Source organism: Physeter macrocephalus, chromosome 2 (assembly GCF_002837175.3).
Source record: "Physeter macrocephalus isolate SW-GA chromosome 2, ASM283717v5, whole genome shotgun sequence".
Classification (NCBI taxonomy): Eukaryota; Metazoa; Chordata; class Mammalia; order Artiodactyla; family Physeteridae; genus Physeter; species Physeter macrocephalus.
The window spans coordinates 22,872,118-22,880,328 of record NC_041215.1 but is presented as its reverse complement, the minus strand read 5'-3'; positions in this window follow the sequence as shown (position 1 = coordinate 22,880,328).

The window sequence follows — 8,211 nt, the reverse complement described above, 5'->3', positions numbered from 1 at the left end:
TTTCAGTATGCGGGCCTCTCACTGCTGTGGCCTCTCCCGTTGCGGAGCGCAGGCTCCGGACGCACAGGCCCAGCGGCCACGGCCCACGGGCCCAGCCGCTCCGCGGCACGTGGGATCCTCCCGGACCGGGGCACGAACCCGCGTCCCCCGCATCGGCAGGTGGACTCCCAACCACTGCGCCACCAGGGAAGCCCTTGAGTATTTTTTTTAAGGACACAAAAATGTTACTTTTTGTTTTCAGATTCTGAGATCTGAGGTTTTCCTTTAATTTTTTTTTTCAGAGTATGATTCCCGTTAAAGTTCAAAAGCAGGACAAAGTAGACATTTCGTTTAGGATTGCAGATACAAGTGGTATCCTTTCATTTTTAAAGGCCATAAAATATGAGTAAAACATACGTAACGCCAAAAGGAAATAATTTTAGAAAACAGAAGAGCCCAGTTATCAATGATGTGAAATATGCCAGAGGTGCTGGGTGTGTGTCCTGAGGTCTCCCCCCAAGACCTGAGTCCAGGGGACATGTGACCCGAGTTCACAGGAGACCCTGCGGAGGGGGGCCTGGACCAAGGACTCCTCCCCGAAGCCACCTCCCCAAAGCCACCTCCCCAGGCTAATAACCACGAGAAAAACACTAGACGAACCCCCGTTGTGGGGCTCGTTCTACAAACCCCCTGACCCGTCCCCCTCACAACTGCCCAGGGCACCAAACGAGGCACGACTGAGAAACCGTGACAGCCCAGAGGGGCCCAGGAGACGGGAGGCCTGGACATCCCGGGGGACCCTGAGGATGTCAGGGGAGCCTGAGGAGATCTGAACAAAGCATGGGTGTCCGTTAATCACGTCTCAAGTTCGTTGTTTGTGACAAATGTACTGCACAAGGGGAACCAGGTGTGGGGCTCCCAGCTCCTACCTATCATTATTTTAGCGTAATCTAAAACACCTCTGAAATCTACAACTTATTCCGAAGCGACAAGGAAAGTGAGTTTGGTTTTGAGAAATGGGCACAGAGGTGCGGGGACAGTGGGCCCAAGGGGAGACTGGGTGGCCATGGGCTGAAGGACGGTGTCCGGGTGCCCTGTGTGCGAGGGCAGAGCACCAGGGAGAGGCTGGGGTCAGCTCTCCGTTCCAGGAACCGGTCAAGCCAGCGCCTGGCCCTTCCGAGGGTGGTGGCCTTTACGATGCCTCATGACTGCGCCGGGGGAGCCATGGCTCCCAGGACGGGTTTAGCGCCCGCAGGGCAGGGACAAGGCCCGACTGTGGGGGGCGGGGAGAGGAGCCAGCAGCAGGCGTGGGGCCGGCCAGGTCCCAGCCCCTATGCGGCCCAGCCCCGTGGCTACCTGGAGAAGCCACACACCGAGCCGATGACAGTGCCCGCCCCGGGCTCTCCCCTGACCCGGTGAGGGAGGGACTTGGACAACGGACATGTCTTCTGCAATAATAGTAAAAATCAATGCCTGTGTTCGGTTAAAGGGCAGCCGTAACAAAGCACCACGAACAGGGAGGCTTAAACGACACCTGAGATCAGGGGTCCCAGGATGGCCCCTGCCGAGGGACCACCTGCACCCCGCCCCCATCCCCACTCTCTCCCAGCTTCCAGGGGACACGGCGCCTCCCAGTGTGTCTGTGTCCAAACGGCCCCCTCATAAGGACACCAGTCCTGCTGCGTCAGGACCACCTGCTTCCGTGTGACCTGCCCTTAACTAACTGCTCCGGCAAAGACCCCGTTCCCACTCAGGTCCCACTCTGAGGTGCCGGGTCAGGACTTCAACTTCTGAGTTCTTTGGGGGGGCACAGTTCAATCGATAACAAAACCCGAACTCTAAGGACGCGAGTCCACACGCGACCGAAGCCAGCGCCGGCGCCCAGACCGTTCTCTCCCCTGCTTCCTGGGCACGCGGCACGAGGCCCCCTTGTCCTGGCAGCCCCACGTGGCCACGTGACCTCTCACGTCGGGACGAGGCACAAGCGAATCTCGCTTGGGATCTCAAGGGCCGGCCGGGCACCTGCGCGCTCCTTCCCGCTGCCTGGACCTGGCACGGCGCCCATCCTCACCTCCCGCGCTGGGACACCTGCTCCACACCTGCTCCCCCGAAGCTGCCCCGTGAGCCCCACCGTGGGATTTGAGGGCGCCGCTGGGGCAGCTTCGCTCTCCCACGGGGGCCCCACCCCCGGCTGCGCGCACGACAGTGACGCCGAGGCCCCGGGTCCGCCTTGACCCCCAGAGCCCAGCCAGGGGTCCCGCCCCTTGGCTGTCAGCTTCTGTGGCGATGACCCCGTTTCCAAACGGCAGAGAGGCTGGGGCAGCTCAGAGATCGACCTGAAACCACACGCCAGGACCAGGAGAGAGGCTTGCGTGGGCCCAGCGGCTCCCAAACCCCAGGCTCTGCACTGCAGGGACTGATACCGCTACAGTGCCCGCTCCCCGGTCCTCCACCTCGGGCACCAGGACGCAGCCCCTCTCTGGGCAGGATTCTCAGAGCCAGCCTGCAGGGGCCCAGGTGGCTCCCTGCCCCATCTAGTCTCCCAGGGCCCACACTCTGAGGCCCGGGCCTCGGTCTGGGTCCCTGGGGGAGGCTTAGGGGTGGAGGGGCTTTCTGTGTCTGCCCCCTGGCCACGCCCAGCATTCCCCAGACCCTCAGCCTGCGCAGCTCACAAAAGCTTTATATACAGTTTGTCTCAAGGCCACGGAGATGCCTGCTGAGAGCCCAGACAGAAAGAACATTCACAATTTCCAGAGCAAGTGTTAGAACACAGCTCCCAGAGGTGTCCCTACCCTGGTCCCAGGACCTGTGGACATGTCATCTCACATGGTGAGGGTCCTCATAAGAGAGAGGCGGGAGGGTCTGAGGCCGAGAGAGACGGGAGAGGCTGCGCTGCTGGCTGTGAGGATGCAGGAGGGGCCGCGAGCCAGGGATGCGGCGCCTCCAGAAGCTGGAAAAGGCGGGAACCGATGCTGCCCTGGAGCCTCCGGAAGGACCAGCCTTGCCCACGCCTGCATTTAGCCCCGTGAGACCCGAGCCGGACTCCGGACGTTAGCACTGTGAGAGAACCAAGCTGTGTGGTTTTCAGCCACCAAGATTGTGGTGACTTGTTCCAGCCGCCACTGGAAACACCCTACAGTGAGAAGCTCCAGAAAATCAGCCTCAGGGTCACGCAGAGCTCCCTCTGGCTCCAAGGACCTAATGCTTCAGTGACAGCCTGTCCTAAACAATAAAAACACAGTCTGCTTATCGAAATGCTTTACATGTTCCTGCCCGAGTGGGGGCACCAGGAGGTGCTGCAAAAGTGCCGAGCAGCCATTTGAGGAGGACGCCACGAGTGCAGGACCCCGGGTGGGGGACTGAGAACCACCAGCGGGCCGGTTCCCACGCGGCCGCCGCACACAAGCCGGTGTAGCTCTAAGCCCGACAGGAAACTAACAATGCTTCTTGTCCAACTGTTCCCAAGTTGTTCTTTTAACCATCCTCTCAACAGCTCCCAGAGTCCTTGGAAGTAGACCATGAACTGAAACCCTGACCTACTTCCCAGGACCAGGAGCCAGGCTGCAGCACGGAGGATGGAGACACAGGCCGTGCTGTCGCCCAGGAAGGGTGTTTGCAGAGCTTTGCTGGGAAAGGCTTCATCACCCTATTGCAGAGAATCATCAGGTCCCCAAGAAAAAGGGGCGTTCCGTAAAGATGAGCAGGAGGCTGATAAGAAAAGAATTACAAATGGCCAATAAACTCGTGAGAAAGGTATTGTTACCCTGCGTGGGAAATTAAAAATAGGGACTAACTCCAAATAGTCAATTTTTAAAAATAATACCAAGAATTGGTGCCGACGCAAGTGGTTAAAATGGCACATTTTATGTTAAACATATTTGACACACTTTTTAAAAAAATTGATAATGTAATATTCCAGAAACCATTGAATCGTACACTCTAAATACGTGAATTGTATGATATGTGAATTATGTCTCAATAAAGCTGTTTTGTTTTGTTTTAAAAGCAGTATTATGCTATGGTCTCAACCTTTTAATTTATATATTTTATTTTTAAAATATATACATATACATTTTATATTTACACATGTTTGTATATGTGTAATTAGTTTAGTGAATATTTTCTGCTCTCTTTTCTGAGTTCTCTCCAAAATTTCTACCACTTAAAAACTTTGTAATTTAGGGCTTCCCTGGTGGCGCAGTGGTTGAGAGTCCGCCTGCCGATGCAGGGGACACGGGTTCATGCCCCGGTCCGGGAGGATCCCACATGCCGCGGAGCGGCTGGGCCCGTGAGCCATGGCCGCTGAGCCTGGGCGTCCTGAGCCTGTGCTCCGCAACGGGAGAGGCCACAACAGTGAGAGGACGCGTACCGCAAAAAAAAAAAACAAAAAACTCTGTAATTTTAAAAAGTGCTTTTATGAAACCTACAATAACAGATGCTGGAGAGGGTGTGGAGAAAAGGGAACCCTCCTACACTGTTGGTGGGAATGTAAGTTGAAGAAAACTCTAATTCAAAAGATATATGGGGGTTTCCCTTGTGGCGCAGTGGTTAAGAATTCACCTGTCAATGCAGGGGACCAGGGTTTGAGCCCTGGTCGAGAAGATCCCACATGCTGCGGAGCAACTAAGCCCGTGCACCACAACTACTGAGCCTGTGCTGTATAGCCCACGAGCCACAACTACTGAGCCCACGTGCTACAACTACTGAAGCCCACGCACCTAGAGCCCATGCTCTGCAACAAGAGAAGCCACTGCAATGAGAAGTCTGCGCACCGCAACAAAGAGTAGCCCCCGCTCGCCGCAACTAGAGGAAGCCCATGCGCAGCAACGAAGACCCAACGCAGCCATAAATAAATTAATTAAATTAAAATTTTTTAAAAAGATACATGCACCTCTATGTTCATAGCAGCACTATTTACAGTAGGCAAGACAGGGAAACAACCCAAATGTCCATCGACAGATGAATAAATAAAGAAGATGCGGTACATATACACAATGGAATACTACTCAGCCATAAAAGAGAACAAAATAACGCCATTTGCAGCAACATGGATGGACCTAGAGATTATCACTAAGTGAAGTAAGTTAGACAGAGAAAGACAAATACCATATGATATCACTTATATGTGGAATCTAAAATATGATACAAATGAACGTATTTACAACAGAGAAATAGACTCACAGACATGGAGAACAGACTTGTGGTTGCCAAGAGGGAGGGGTGTGGGGGAGGGATGGAATGGGAGTTTGGGGTTAGCAGATGCAAACTACTATAGATAGGATGGATAAACAACAAGGTCCTACTGTATAGCACAGGGAACTATATTCAATATCCTGTGATAGAATATAAAAAAGAATATAAAGAATATAAAAAAGAATGTATATATGTGTATAAATGAATTACTTTGCTGTACAGCAGAAATTAACACAACACTGTAAATCAACTATACTTCAATAAAAAATAAATTTAAAAAAATTCCTTTTATGGACCCTTGGTGCGTATGATGCGTTGATCTTCCTCCCAAAAAGCCATCACCCCAGTCTGACCATGAAAAACATACCAGCAAACCCCAAGAAAGGGGCGTCCACATAACTCCTGACCCGTTCCCCTCACGACTGCCCAGGGCTCCAAACAAGGCACATCTGAGAAACCGTCACAGCCCAGAGGGGCCCAGGAGACGGGAGGCCTGGGCGTCTCGGGGGACCCTGCAGGGTCCTGGGGCAGAGAGCATGTGGGCTTCAAGGAACCCTGACACAGCAGTTAGTGTGGGATTGTCAGTTGTGAGCGACGTACCAGGACACGGTAAGATGCTGTCTATCAATGGGGGGCACTGGGGGCAGGGCACATGGCACCCGTGCGCCGTCTTTTCGACTTTCCTGTGACTCTAAGACTGTCTGAAAAAATAAAGTCTATTAATAATAGTGAGAACAATAATAAAAGGTCCAGAAAATTCTTTACAAGCATGGCGTTCCTTGGCCCGTGAAGCAGTCAGCCCGGTTTGTCCTGGGGGCGGCCAAGGGGTCATTCTCTCATGGGCAGTGGCCGCCCAGCTAAGGCCTGCCCTGCATGCTGCACATCCGGTCCCCTGGAGCCACTAATCCTTCTGCCCTGGACCAGGGCCCGCCCTGACCTGGGACTGGGAGTCGGGGGTCCCTCTGTACCCGTAGGCATCCACACGCCCCCACTCCCACCCTGCCCCAGCCCCAGGCGGCACACGGAGGCGTCCGTCTCCCGGCCCTGACGCAGTTTTGAAACTATTTACATTTTCATCTCCAGGCAGATGATGGGTTTCACTCGTGTTTGGAAGCAGGTTTCTGTGATGCAATTTGCGTACCTGGTGCGCTCCTGGGGGCCAGGAGCCTGGTCCTTCGGGCCCAGGCCTGTGCGAAAGCTCTGCTGTACGTCCCGAGATTCCCACGCCCGCAGCAGCTCCAGGGTCCGGCCTCCCGGGCTCAGGGTCTCCTGGTGCGGCGGGCCCTCCGGCACACGCACCGCGGCCTCACCTGCGCCTTTTCGCTGGGCCCTGCAGGAGCGCAGATGACCCCCTGCAGCCAGCAGTGCTGCACACAGATGTGTGTGTGTGTTCCAGAGGGGCCCTGTCTGGAGAGGCTGCAGGTGCAGCGAGTAGGAACCCAGGCTGTCGGCTGAAAGGGGGTTTCAGAGAGACGACCGGTAACTTTAGTGAAAGCGTGAGCCGCAGCATCTGGGGCCTGCTTACCGAGAATCTGCAGCCATCCAGCATGCGACCCCACTGATGAGAAACGTCCAGGACAGGCAGATCCACAGGGACAGGGAGTGGGTTCCTGGTTGTCAGGGGCTGGGGAGGGGGTGGGGGTCACTGCTGATGGGGACGCGGGGGGGGGCCTTCCTTTGGGGTGATGGAATGTTCTGGAATTAGAGGTGATAGTTGTACAACAACAAATGTCACTGAACTGTTCACTTGAAAATGGTCACTTTCACTTTATGCAAGTTTCACGTCAATGGAAAAAAAAGAACTTCAGGCACCACTTCAGGGGGGTAATTGTCCCGTAAGCCGGGGCATCCGACGAGCCCTGCTCTGCTGGTTGGAAGATGTTCTCCATAGGTGGGGCCATGACATCCCCACCCAGGGCTTCACAGAGACAGGGACACCCCCCCCGCCCCCAAGTGGGAACAGCCACCACCTCTCAGCCCAGAAAGCCATTCTGTGTGCAAGTGGGGCCCAGACATCCAGCTTCTCCCCTCCTCCCCCCACCTGCAGCCCCAGTTCCAGGAAATACAGACCCCGGATGGGGGTGGGGATATATTAGGAGACTGGGATTGACATACACACACTGCTATGCATAAAATAGATAACCTGCTGTAGAGCACAGGGAACTGTACTGAGTACTCTGTAATGACCTATATGGGAAAAGAATCTTAAAAAGAGTGGATATATGTATATATGTATAACTGATTATTTTTGCTGTACACCTGAAACTAACACAACACTGTAAGTCAACTATACTCCAATAAAAGTTAATTAGAAAAAAAAAAGGAATACAGACCACACTGAGGAAGGGGGCGCAGCCTGGCCCTGAGGGGGCACGGGGTGGCCAGGTACCTATGCACACCTTGGACCCCCGGTCCCCAGAGGTGCACCAGAGCAAGGACCAGCCGGCGAGGCAATCAGCCCTCGGGTGTGAATCACTGCCTGTCGCTGGGGTGCGGCCCCTCCACGCACAGCCCCACGTCCCTGCTGTTTTGCACTGATTATGCATTCAGCGGAGGAGAGGAAACGCCAACGCCTGGCCTCGTGTTTTATTCATGGATCCCGGCTATGTGTAACCGTTACAGGTTTTTAGCGGGGAGGCCAGGCCAGCACGAGGAGCTGTGGTCCCCTCGCCGCCAGGCTTCTCTGGAGGTCAGGGGAGGGACAGCTGGCACCTCCAGGCTGCAACCCCACCGCGGGTTCTGCCCCGACAACCGGAGGCTCTGGTTGGAAATGTGCAGTGCCTGGTAACTTCCGGAACAGGCTGACGGGGGACAGAGGGCTGCTTATTAAAAGAAAATAAGACTCACCGCTGCCTGTGAGTCTTTGCTCTCCAAGCGTCTCGGAAGTTGGGTCTGCCCTCATTTCTTTTCAGCGCCTTTCTGTAATTTTGCATTTTCTATAATTTTGCACGAGGCAGCTCAGAGGGTTGGCCTGAGCTGGGCTGGGGGTTCCAGAGCCCCCCTCCCACCTGGTCACCCAGATCAGAGCCACGATCCTTG